This window comes from Stylophora pistillata, chromosome 7 (assembly GCF_964205215.1).
Source record: "Stylophora pistillata chromosome 7, jaStyPist1.2, whole genome shotgun sequence".
NCBI lineage: Eukaryota > Metazoa > Cnidaria > Anthozoa > Scleractinia > Pocilloporidae > Stylophora > Stylophora pistillata.
The window spans coordinates 14,127,316-14,140,451 of record NC_142525.1 but is presented as its reverse complement, the minus strand read 5'-3'; positions in this window follow the sequence as shown (position 1 = coordinate 14,140,451).

Here is a 13,136-nt window from a genome sequence, read left to right as displayed (position 1 = left end):
CCCTAACTGATATCCACGAATGCTGTGGTACTATGCACTTTCGAGTTTGATTGGAAAAAAAAGCTTGGGAGACTCAGATGTGCGTTTTCAAAGGATCAGTCAATAGCCGTGAAGTTTGAGAAGTCCCGTTTATCATTATTTGTCAAGTCAAATTGTTGTCAGTGTGTGTAAGTAAGGCGTTGTGAGGATAGCTGGCGAATTAATCTTCACAGGAGAACTATGTAGACTGAAGAGAGTCGATACTTTGATGGGGCGTAAAAACTGGGCGCTGCCCCCCACTCCATTTATGTGCTTCTTACTTCTGAAAGACGAACCCGCGCGTGTGTATCACATGATGAGTTTTAACAAGTTCATGAATATCTCAGAAATTTCAATACGAGGGCTATAGCAGTCATCACGCCTTGTAAAATATATTGGAATATTTATTGGGTAGATTTGTAAACCCGGTTTAAAAGAAAATACATGTTTTGTCTGGACAACTTATATTTAACTCACTGAGCCTGAAGGGAATCCCAAGGTACTTTCGCATTCTGTTGTAAATTCGTTTTGTAAATTGAGATTGTAAATTATGTTATAGTTGCATGCATTACTCGTATCGAAAGGAACCGCAGGTTTCTTCCAGAATTTGACAAGCTCATTTTATTCCAGCAACAAAAACTTAGCGGCTCACTTTTGAAAAGCGTCACGCCAAACTTTTCAGCAAGTCTTGTGCTCTTCAGAATTGTATTTTCTTCTTCTACTGCGTTTATCCCTTCCCGCGTAAAACAAAATGCGAGGTAGCAATTTTGAAATTTGCCTCGCACGAGGTGATTATAGCGAGATATGACGCATTCCTTGACCAATCAGAGCGCGCTCATCTCTATAGTCACCAAAGTAATTATACTAAAAAGCGAAAACACTAGGGGGAAAATTTGGGTTGCAGCTTTTTAAATTCGTTTAAACAAAATTGCTCGTCTTTTCAAGACTAAAAGCTTAAAGTCCCACTTCGACGAGAATTTTTGTCTCTGGTTTTGACATTTTTTAGCGCCAATCAAGTTAATATGGTTAGAATTGGACTTTGCGATAGTTTTAAGGTCGATGGAAGCGAGATACGCCTTGATATAGTTGGCCGAAATTCACGAAAAACCCGTCCGCCATTACCCAGCTCGCAACCGAGAGCCAGCGACTGAACTGAAAAGCGGTTTTACACATGAGTTGGCCCGGGACGTCATATGCGCACTTTCGCATCGCACTTCGTGTGTTGTGAGATATTCCACAGTGGAAATTCTAGGCGTTTTATAAGATGTATTCTTCCTCGAATTCTTCTTCCAAATGGCATACAAATTTAGCCACGTTTTTTTAGGTCGAGCTGCGCATATGATGTCACTTCTGAAAGGCTCCAACTAGTGCCAACTCTTTTTGCCACACTCGGCCATTCTTGAATTGAGTAATGGCTGGCGACCAAAAACGAAAAACAAGGTTGAATTAATCATACTTCCAGTGAGAATTTTGCGATTAAACTTGGCATGGTAAGTATTTCTTACTTCTAGTGAAAAGAAAAGGCAATGCGAAATTTTGATCATGGTGGCACTTTAAAAATATATGTCAGAATAATTTTATGAAAAGCTGCACTTTGCCTCGCTTTGCTGTTAAACAGCTGGTTTTGAAGAGTTGTTTTATCACCAAAAATATGTGTTAATGTGAAATATATAAGATCTCATGGGTTGCAATATTCAGTACTCCATCCCTTCCTGTTTGAGAATTCACTTGTTTACTCGGCTAGATCGTCAACTTTAACGTAGAGTCGATCGTCTTAACTTATTAAATTTATCAACCCCTGTAGAGAAAAAAAAGACAGAGAAAAAACGAGTGATTTAAAATAAAGAGAGCAGCTTGCTGACACGATTCATTTTAGATAGTGCAGTTTTACAACGAGTGTTGAGAAACAAAACCCAGTGTTCTCACAACTATCTATCAGAAGAAAGGCTAACATCGTTTTTATTCAATAAGAATTCGAAGTAAAATCAAGTGACCTGGCCGCTTAAAACGCGGAGAAACGTGTGTAACCAAGCTGGGATTGGCTTTAGTTTTGTATTTGATTGGTGGGATGGTAACATGAATTTTCTAGATCAGTCACAGAGAGAAGTAACGAAAACGAAAGCAACTCGGGATCGCTTTCCACACTCAATTAAAAACTGCTGTAAAGGTGTAATAAATTGATACCATAAACTACGCCTCGAGCCCTTCATGGTGACGCAGTGTTATCAAGCAAAGTTGATAGTGGTAGATTCTAACAAACTTTGAAAAGAAAAAAATCAGAGGAGGTCTCTTTGTAAACTCTATAATTCTACCTTGTACTCGTTTTCCAATTCTTTGAGTTCGTTCCTTAACTCTTCAAAAGATGGTCTCAAGTTAGGGTCGTCTTTCCAACATTTTGTCATTATGCCATACCTAAAATCAGAGCAAATGACAAAGGGGCCGAAGTTTGAAACGTCAGCTTTGAAACTCTTTACCGTGGTCAATTTACGTCATTAACTCAGTTCATAAAACCAATTTATCTTGTCAAATTCTGCACAGACTGGTACACCATGCTTACTTAACTTCGGACTTCGTGTCACCTTAATTACTGAGGTTGAAATACTTAGCCTTGTAACTTACCAATCGTGAAAATATCATAGAGGAGAACTCCGTAGCTCCAACTGTAAAGAAAACGGGATGAATTTAACGATATAACATTTCTTGCCCGCAATCGTTAGCCTAAGTGTAAAAAACAGAAACCGTAAGTCTCTCCCAAGGAGAAACGGAAGGGAGGAATGGTTACTCTTTTGCATGAAAATATAAACTAACTTTCAACTTTTTATTGGTTAACCATTTTCTCTCTTCTCCTCAACAAAATTCAAAAGAAGTGACCCAATAACTTTTCCCAGACCTGAAAACAGTTCATACAAAACCATTCTCATTAAACCTAAATGCAATCTTCATGTCGTCCTTGTACTCACGCATCACTCTTTGTTAAATATTTTCCGTAGAGCAACGTCTCAACAGCGGTCCATTTTACAGCGAGGCGCCCCTAAATAAGAAGCAAAATTACTAGGAGTTGGCGTAGTCCTTAAAAATTACCAATGCTTCAAATGGCGAGAACAAAGTAACGAGAGTTCCTGTAAACTAAACAGGATTTACTCAGCTTGTTTTCTTTGAGCAGTCACGCTAGTGAGGCATCTTCAGCCACATAATCCATAAGAACATTAAGTCTTTTTCTTAAACTGAATCATTCACACCTGGTTTTTCTTTCGTAAATGTTGTCCTGCTGTACGTCTCTGGCCATTCCAAAGTCCGTCACTTTGCAAGTTTCCTCTTCTCCCACCAGCACATTACGAGCAGCAAGATCTCGATGAATAACCTTCGACAAAGAAAAAAACCTTACTTTTGAAAACGCCCCCTAACGAGACGATAGATGAGTGTGCCTCAGCTAATACGGGATGACATCTTAAGAGGCTGTCTCTCTTATTTCCACCCGGTCAATTTCGCGTCAAAAATAATTTTGCCTGAAACTCTGTCAACAGAAAGACTTTACTTAGGAAAAAACTAAATTAGATTAGGTTTGTTTCGAAATGATTTTCTGACTGCGTTAGGGGCCATAATTGTTTCCCAGTCTGTTGGGACCGTCGCAACGTCTCGAAAATTGAAAAATAGGCATATTTTGTAACATTGTAAAATATTTTATTCGCATAGTTAAGCCACCGAATTTATATCAGATTGCTTAAAAACCTTTCTAGTTTGCCAAGAAAGTTAGAATTTGCCCTCTCAATGTATCTGAAAAGGCGAATTTCAGCATATTCCGACCCCTATAAATCTCCATCCGCCGATGGCCGAAAATAACCTTGATTTAGACGTTAAGTTTTGGGATTTGGGACCTGGTTGACAACTCTATCCTACACAGCCGTTAAGTTTAGATCTTTATATGCAAAAAGATGCAAAAACCCCTGTACGTTTTCGATTTTTCAAAAGTTATGACCGTTTGAATCAGCACATGTACGAGCATTCGCGATTTTTTCACCTACACTAAAATCGAACCACTGGAGCAGATTTCGTCATAAATACAGCTTACCTTCGGCGCACCTTGGCTTTATGTGAGATTTCAGATATTCCTCGCTCCCCAAACTGGTGAACTTAATGATAACTCCAGCAAATAACTTCAAACTTCAGCGGTCGGCGTGTATCAACACTCTTCTTTAACTGGTTATTGCGAACTAAACTCGAAAACTAAAGCCATGTTTCGCGCTTAATGTCCTGTTAAAACTTTGGATCGCTGCTGCATTCTCTTCAAGAATCAGTCATAGAACTCCACAAGTCTATATGTCGAAGTTTGGGGGCTAAAATTTGGAATTTAAGGCTGAACGATTGCACTATCGAGCACAGCCGTGGTTTTGTTTTCACAGAGGTCCGCATTGACCATTGCGGGTGAACCCGCTGGCCCTTTATTTTTCTGGAAGGCCTGTAAGTGTAGTATGGCATGCAAGTGCTTTTTCGAAACCAGAAGGGCTTCAGTCTGTAGCGAGTCCTCAGCGAGGTTGATAAAGCTCTCAGCATGTAGAGGTGACATCAATGATCATCTACAAGCATGTCACTTAGGTCAGCTTAGAGGAAAGGTACAAGAATATGAGCTTATAGTTAACAGGTCAGGGTTGCCACACGACCTTTCCCCCGATCAACTTGAAGAACTTTGGATCTGCGAAAAGCATAGAGGAAACATGGGTAAAAACTCGCGACCACGTCGCACTTGCCAGTACCCGCTGCACAACGGCCGGAAAAAGCAGCTAAATACTAGAAATGCAGTTCATCTCGATATGTCAAGGGAAATTAATGCTATCTTTTCAGAACTCGTTCCAACAGATTCCCGTAAGTATGATTATGTAAATTATAGCTTACCAATAAGGTATTGTCCTGAAATGTTGACCAGGGTTTAAATTAAGATTAGATCTACACATATATTGAGGTGCGGTAAATGTCAGAACTCAGTATTTTGGATTTGATGAACATCTGGGCCAAAGCTCGGACCCAAGTGAGTATAAAACAAAACAGCTGCTGTGATTTCGTCGCAAGATACGTACCGTCATTCCGCAAGGAGGCTATGTGGCAGCTAGTGCAACTTGATAACTTTAATCACACTTCGACTTGTAACAATGCTCTGAAGCAAACTTGAAATCTACAACCAAAGTTTCCAACACTACAAAATTGTGACGTTAGTCAATTATGTTTATAATCGGGAAACAGCAACTGTACTGAAAAATGTGTAATATATTGGGTTTTTCTGCCCTACCTTATCTCTCAACATCTACATGTTTACAAAAGCATTTTTTATGTCATACGCGCAAGGCGAGATACCAGATAAATAAACTTGGAGAGTTATTTGACACCAATGTTTACGCTGTTGCAAGATAATATTCCTTCTGTTTTTGACGTTTATACATTTACACAAAGCCCTTTTGCGTCATTGATATAGAACCCAGAAGGCATCGATTTTCGTCCTTTTATCCCTAGAGTCGAGTTTAACAACCTTTGCAGCACACCCCCTATTGGAATTTTAAGATAGTACCCAAGGGTCACGTGATCATAGTGCAACTATTTTTATTTGTTATCTATAAGTATTACTCTGCTTATTATCATTTTGCATTATTGTTGTACTTCGTGCTTTTGAGTAATCTGTGTATCTTGTTACAAGCTGCACAAGATCAAACTCGCGGAGAGCATGACGTTGTTGGAAGGGCAACGTCCCGAAGAAAGTAACCAGCAAGAGGACGAACCTTAAAGGTGATATAACGCTACCTGATCCTATAAATAAAGCAGACCATAATATGCATTGACACCTAGAGAACTTTCAAGGACAAACGTTCAATGGAAATGTTGCGCGCACTCAAGCAAAATTGTTTTCCTCGGCGAGGCCACACACTAAAATTTTTCGCGCAACATTGCTGATGCAGTAAGCAAATTATGTTTACTGGTGCATGGCAAAAATGGGAAAATTTTTCGAAAAAGTGACAAACAGTGTTTTGGCTTTAAATTGGACGACTTTAAAAGAGAAAATGGTTGATAATGTACCATAAAATTGCACGCGGTGATGCTGATTGTGAACAGAACGGAATTTTTTGCGCGTAATGCTGACGGAGATGACCTAAATTCTACTTTCGTAACAATGCGCTCAAAACTTTCAGTGGTAGACACACTATTCACTTAATCACATGGCGGGAGGACTTCTAATTTTTGTTTGATTTTTCTCAACTCCCAGACTCGCCAAACGAATGGCAGCTATAAATCTTGCAACGGTTACATCAACGCCTGCCGCGACACCGCCTCGACCGAAAGCGAATGCCTTTATATCTGATTGGACTCTAGGATGCAGATCTGGGACCGACAGCCAGAGCTCTGGAGACGACGAGGCAGCTGAAAGTGCCAGCGAGTTTGCAATGTCGGCGTTTACAGATGCCATGGAGAAACTGAACCCATTAGCAACCGGTGGTGGCCGCGTCAGTCCTTTGACCTTTCAGCTGAAAAGTACATGGGAGGAGGCAAAAGAACAAGAGAAAGAGATTTGCTTCGACAAGGCTACTGAAGCTTGTAGTCTCGTTTGTGACGTCATAGCGCCGAAGGCTGGACAAGAGCTATTTCAGGCCTGTTTCACACCCGATAAAGGGACCAGCCACATGGACCTTGTGCCGTTGATGCAAGCCTACAGCAACGCCATGACGAGTACCTTGAAGACCCAAATTCTTAGCCTGTATGCGTATCGATATCCAGTTAAGACACTTCAGAAAATCCACGAGCCATACGCAAAGTTAACCGAGTGGCAAATTAGACGCGCTAGAGCTCATGCAAGAGAATGTGGTCCAGGTTATTTAGTCGAAAAGTCGCCATGACATCGAGTTCGACTGCCACCAATAAAGCTTGACCATTTCTTAGACTTCGCGAACCGCCCCTACTTTTATCAAGACGTGTCATTTAGTACGAGGAAACTGAGGCTCAGCAGTGGCGAGAAGATCACAATGCCAAATGTCATTCGCAAAGTCACAAGGTCAACAATGGTCAAGCAGTACCTTCAGTTCTGCGAAGAAGAGCAGTTTGAACCACTGAGCCGTTCAACCCTATTTCGCATCCTCGAGGTAAGGGAAGCCTCTCAACAGAAGTCCCTGAGCGGCTTGGATAACACAGCAGCTGATGGGTCGGCGGGGTTCGCGCAACTCCTCCGAATAGTGGACGAGCTTGATCAGATTGGGCTCGCAAAGAACGTGGCAGACGAACTGCGAAGAGCCCTCAGCGAGGGTAAGAGGTACCTCAAAACTCAGTTTCAGAGTCACTGCCAGGAAGATGAGTGTCCCGACCACTGTCGTAAATTTGGTCTCAGCGATCCAAACGATCCAGATTTCCAAGAACAATGCTCACATCAACACACGCTTCTCTGCTCTCAATGCGACAAAATTACTTCCGTTTTGCAGAAGATGCAACAGATTGTTAATTATAACAAAACCTTAGTTTTTTACAGTGAGGACCAAAAAAATGACTTGTTGTACGATATCCAGAAATCTTCGGGGGCTATCGTTCAGTGGAAAGCTCACATTATGAGGTCCGTGAGTCAGGAATGTGCAAAGCAAGATATCATCGCAAAGCTTGACCAGACTTCGTGTCTTCTTGTTATAGATTGGGCCATGAAGTTTCTGCAGCTGCGATATAGAGAGAAGCAAAGTGACTGGTACGGAGAGAGAGGGTTAAGTTGGCACATTAGTAGCGTTGTGTCTCGTAGTCAGTCTAACACGACAGAAGTCATCTCGTACGCTCACCTCTTTGATCAATGTACTCAGGACTGGTATGCAGTTACGTCAATTCTCGAAGATCTTCTAAAGCAGCTGAAAGTCAAGAATCCTTTGCTGCAGAAAGTTCATCTGAGGTCCGATGAAGCCTGTTGCTATCATAACAGCTCCCTAGTAACCGCTGTGAGAGATGTCGCAAAAGGAGTTGGGGTTGAAGTTCATAGTTATCACTACTCGGAGCCGCAGTCTGGTAAAGACATTTGTGATCGTATCCTCTGCCCAATGAAGTCCTCTATTCGCGCTTACTGCAACGAAGGGCGCGATGTTTTAACTGCCGTGGACATGAGAGATGCATTGACGCAACACCCAGTGAAGGGAACAACCGCTGCAGTTGGCATAGTCGACGAATCAAAGAACACTCAGGCTCTGTATAAATAAGATTGAGCATTTCAGTAGCTTCCACAACTTCGAATATGGAGATACCGGTCTGAGAGTTTGGAAATGTTATGGCATCGGTAAAGGATCGTACATCCCATATGACGTGATTTATATCAAGCACCAAGGTGAAACGTCCCTTCAAACCATAGAATCTCAAGGGTTTTACGATCCTCCTGAAAAGCGTGTGGTCAAGCGTCGTTCAAAGGACAGCAAGGAAACAGAGAGTACAACGCCATTGTTTGAATGCTCCGTGCTTGGGTGTGTTGAAGTGTTCGAAACGTTTTCGCAACTAGAGCTCCAGCTGGACGTTGGAAAGCATACAGTCAGCAGGTTAAGCCACTATGATATAGTCAAAAGGGACTGGGCCCTTAAGTTCTCGTCAATAGATACCGCTGGTATCGAGTGTTCGAGCTGTTCGTTGGATTCCAGTATACCACTCATTTCTCCTGGGGATACTTCGCCCCTCTCGCCTCTACGAACAGGATGGGCCGTAAGCAAACCGAGGGGCAGTGTTAGATTTTCAGAGAGTGTAAAAGAATACCTAACGGCACGGTTTACACTTGGAGAAAGAACTGGGCGAAAAGCAGACCCCGCCCAAGTTGCAGTGGACATGCGAAATGCGAAAAATGAATCAAATGCACGTTTGTTCAATAGAGATCAGTGGCTGACAAAGAGCCAAGTTCAGAGCTTTTTCTCCCGGCTAGCAGCAATGCGACGCAAAGATCAGGGTGTGATCGGGATATCGCTGGACGAGCAGGAAGATGTCCAATGCGTCCAGGAGAATTCCGAGAGACAAGATCTGGTAGACAAAGTTAACAAAGAGATTAAAGTCTCGCATCCAATGTGCTACGACAAGTATGACCTCTCTGAACGTTACCACAGTAACACACTTCAGAAATTCAATGTGGTTTTGTTGCGAGCCATCTGTAGTCATTTTGAGATCCCTGTAAAACTGAGAGACAAAAAGCAGATCCTTGTAGACAAACTGTCCGACGTGATTAAGGATTGTCAGTGTGTTTCACAGTAGACTTATGTAAACAATGTCCCATACAGTTGCTGAAAGTGTAGAATATTTTCTACAGGTACAAACTTCCTTTAGTTCCGATATCAAGTTCTGACGGCGTTGTTATAGTGTAATACTCAAGGTTTATGATAGCTGTGACATTAAATGTTTTCGTGCTTTACTCACTTAGAATTCAGAACTAAATCAGTGAAAGATAGTACCTAGTTTGACGACATGTCAAGCAGTGTCTGATACACGATATAGGCATCGTACTGAGCCTTGCTCTTCAAGTCAAAATCATTTTTAACGAAAACAGGGATAAGTGTGTTCAGCTTGTCGCAAACAGTGATATTTTTTTTATAAAAACGATTGAAAATTTACCAGAAGCAACACTTATAACATCTGTTCATACCAAGCATGTGTCAAAATTTTTATCACGTTTGTAGCCGATTTTTCCGGCTATTGACAAGTTGCTGGTCTGTGGACACAATCGACACGGAACCGAGAGAAGCAAACTCAAGACATTTGAAATTAATTTATTAATTGTATCATATCAAACTCCAGCTTGAAAGCATTTATTCTTTTCAGCCACAATCTTCTCCCCAGATATTACATTGAGGTGTAAATTGGGATAGAACAAAATCATACGACACAGCGTACGGCACAAGCTATCAGCGGTCTTCTCTTTTGTGCGGACCTTGTGAGAACAGTACAATATCGAACTGGATCGTAATGATCTAAATTTAAGCGATTATTTCTTCACTTCAGAAGCCTAAAACCTTCATTTCCTCCTTAGCTTCCAGACATGGAGAGCTCATATTCTGATTCTGGAAAAATTCACCTCGGAAGCGATATTAAATGGGTAATTAACTGCGAAATGTGGCCATAATTCCGACCATTTGTTTTGATACCACGATCGAATCACGATGGATGCAGCGTACTTTTCGAAGGCAAAACCGAGCAATTTCTTGAGGTTTTCATGGATTTCAGCAATTTGGTTATTACAAAAATACTGAAGTTAGCCATGAAGCCGGGCTGCAAAGCGGGTAAGTTGTATTTATGACGAAATCTGCTCCAGTAGTTCGATTTTGGTGTAGGTGATGAAATCGCGAATGCTCGTACATGTGCTGATTCAAACGGTCATAACTTTTGAAAAATCGAAAACGTACAGGGGTTTTTGCATTTGTTTTGCCTATAAAGGTCTAAACTTAACGGCTGTGTGGGATAGAGTTGTCAACCAGTTCCCAAATCCCAAAACTTAACGTCTAAATCAAGGTTATTTACGGCCATCGGCCGATGGCGATTTACAGGGGTCAGAATATGCTAAAATTCGCCTTTTCAGATATATTGAGAGGGAAAATTCTAACTTTCTTGGCAAACTAGAAAGGTTTTTAAGCAATCTGATACAAATTCGGTGGCTTAACTATACGAATCAACTATTTTACGATGTTACAAAATATGCCTATTTTTCAATTTTCGAGACGTTACCACGGTCCCTACGGACTGGTAAATAACTGTGGCCCCTAACGCAGTCAGAAAATTTTTTCGAATCAAACCAAACCTAATTTAGTTCTTTCCAAAGTAAAGTCTTTCTGTTGACAGAGTTTCAGGCAAAATTATTTCTCACGCAAAATTGAACGGGTGGAAATAAGAGAGACAGCCTCTTAAGTAATGAGTTCAGGAGTCAACAAAAAGTGAGGTGTATCAAGAGACACTTATTCTATGACGATGTCACTCAAAGAATAATTAAAACACCCACTGGTATCGATGACAAACAGAACATTCCATCAGGGATTTGCCAAGCAAACTTCATCAGCTGCTGTGAGGTCAGATTTGTTTGTGGTTTGATATTTGGGTCTTTGTAGTAAGTGTCATTTAATCCACAGCTCTTTGTTAGATAACCAAGTAGATCTCCAAAAGGAACGTATACAATAAACACTATCAGTGGCTCTAGGAAGAATAATAAAGTGGCGCCAATACTCAATTATCTTCTGTGGATGGAAGCGAAACTACCAATATATATCCCCATCTAATAAACGCCACGGCCACTTGGAAGGGTACAACGTTTATTCAACATTTATAAGAAATTAAAATATCAACTACCTAACAACTCAATAACTTTAAAAATCCTTGTAGATTTAATTTGAAAGCAAAGTAGCTGCGAGATTCTCAACTCCGAGAATTACTTGTAAAGGGGTAAGATGTTAAGGTAAGTTAAGTATTATATAAATTAATAAAGATATATATATATATATATCTGAAGCTGAAGAACCAAAATACAGATACTTATACAACCTAATTTTGTCTGACATTAGTCATAGCTGATAATGAACATTTTACTTTTTGCAAGATTTGGTGATGCATCCCAGGAGTTTGATGACGTAAGGATGAGGTTTTAGTTGTTTCATCAATTCAAGTTCAGACAGCAAATCGCGCGCCTTTCTGTCTGATTCAGAAGCGTTTTCTGCAAAAATGATTTGCGATCAATCATCGTCAAACAACTCCGTCTTCACATAAAATCTTAATCATGTCATTCAACTGGATCATTATACAGATAAACGTATACAAATGGATAATAGACTTTTTGATAGACAGATAGATAGAAAGATAGATGGATAGAGAAAGATGGGCAGAAAGACAAACAAAAAAATATATAGACAAACATATGTAGACAAACATATACATAAATGGATAGAGAGAGAGAGAGAGAGAGAGAGAGAGAGAGAGAGAGAGAGAGAGAGAGAGAGAGAGAGAGAGAGAGAGAGAGAGAGAGAGAGAAAACTCTTGGAACCAATCTGATGACATGGTTTGTCAATTTCCACCTCCTCACGACGTGATAGAAAATGAATTGTACTTTATTAAGATGATTGTAATAAAGAAAGCAGCAGATTGCTGTCTTGTTTTCAATATATACTAACAGTGTTTTAACTCAAAATTAAAATAGAGCTCTTCTTGTTTTAATGAAATCAAAAGCATATCATTAAATTATTGTGTTATAACAGCAGTCTAAATCTCCTCCAGGTGGTGATAGTGTAACATGGTATGAACCCACTCCGAGAAAGACAACTTCTAACTCAAACGAAGCGGCTCTCACACCTGGCATCGTACAGGTTAATGATAGGAGACCTGCTACACTGAAATAGAAGTACAGTCTGACGTTCGATCCACAGCTTGCTGTTTTAATATTTAACAAAGGATTTTCACCACGAAGTCAGACAGTCCCGGTAATGTCATTGCACAATTCAAGGAACGCTTTAGTGGAAGGTCCACCCCAGAAAGTGTTTCCCTTGATATTTTTAATATGACTCTGGCTGATGATAAAGATAAGGGGACATTTTGCCTGGAATTGATCGATTCCAAAGGCAATGGTTGGAAACGAGAAATTGAGGTACAAGCCCGGGGGGACTCCCATATGAAACAGACGGGGTTGCTCATCGGAAATTTTAAATTTAACCCCTAAAGGAGACCATCTGGGCGTGGCTTAAGCAAATTTTGACCCCTAAAAGAGACCGCTCATGTTGATGCATTGTCTCTTTGGCACTTGGTAAAATAGAAAACTAGTTAATTTTGAGGTAATACGGTAAACAAATCAAGTTAAAAAGAAAATTTTACTTCTGTTTCTCTTTGCGTAATTCTGCGTAAACCCTAAACGAGACCTTAGCAGCTTAAAATATTGGCGCTTTGCCTGGAACCCCCAAAGCGAGACGAAAATCAAAAATTTACACCCCTAAGCGAGACGACGAGCATCCTCGTCTGCTTCATTTGGGACCCCCCCCCCCCGGGGGTACAAGTCGTAGGTAAGCTTGAAAGTGTTGCTGATTATAAGAAAGGCTTAGTCCCTAGCTGTACTGTTATCCAATTATATGCCCTCTGGGTCTTGTTTAAATGCAGTTAGAACTTGGAAATTTTAATTT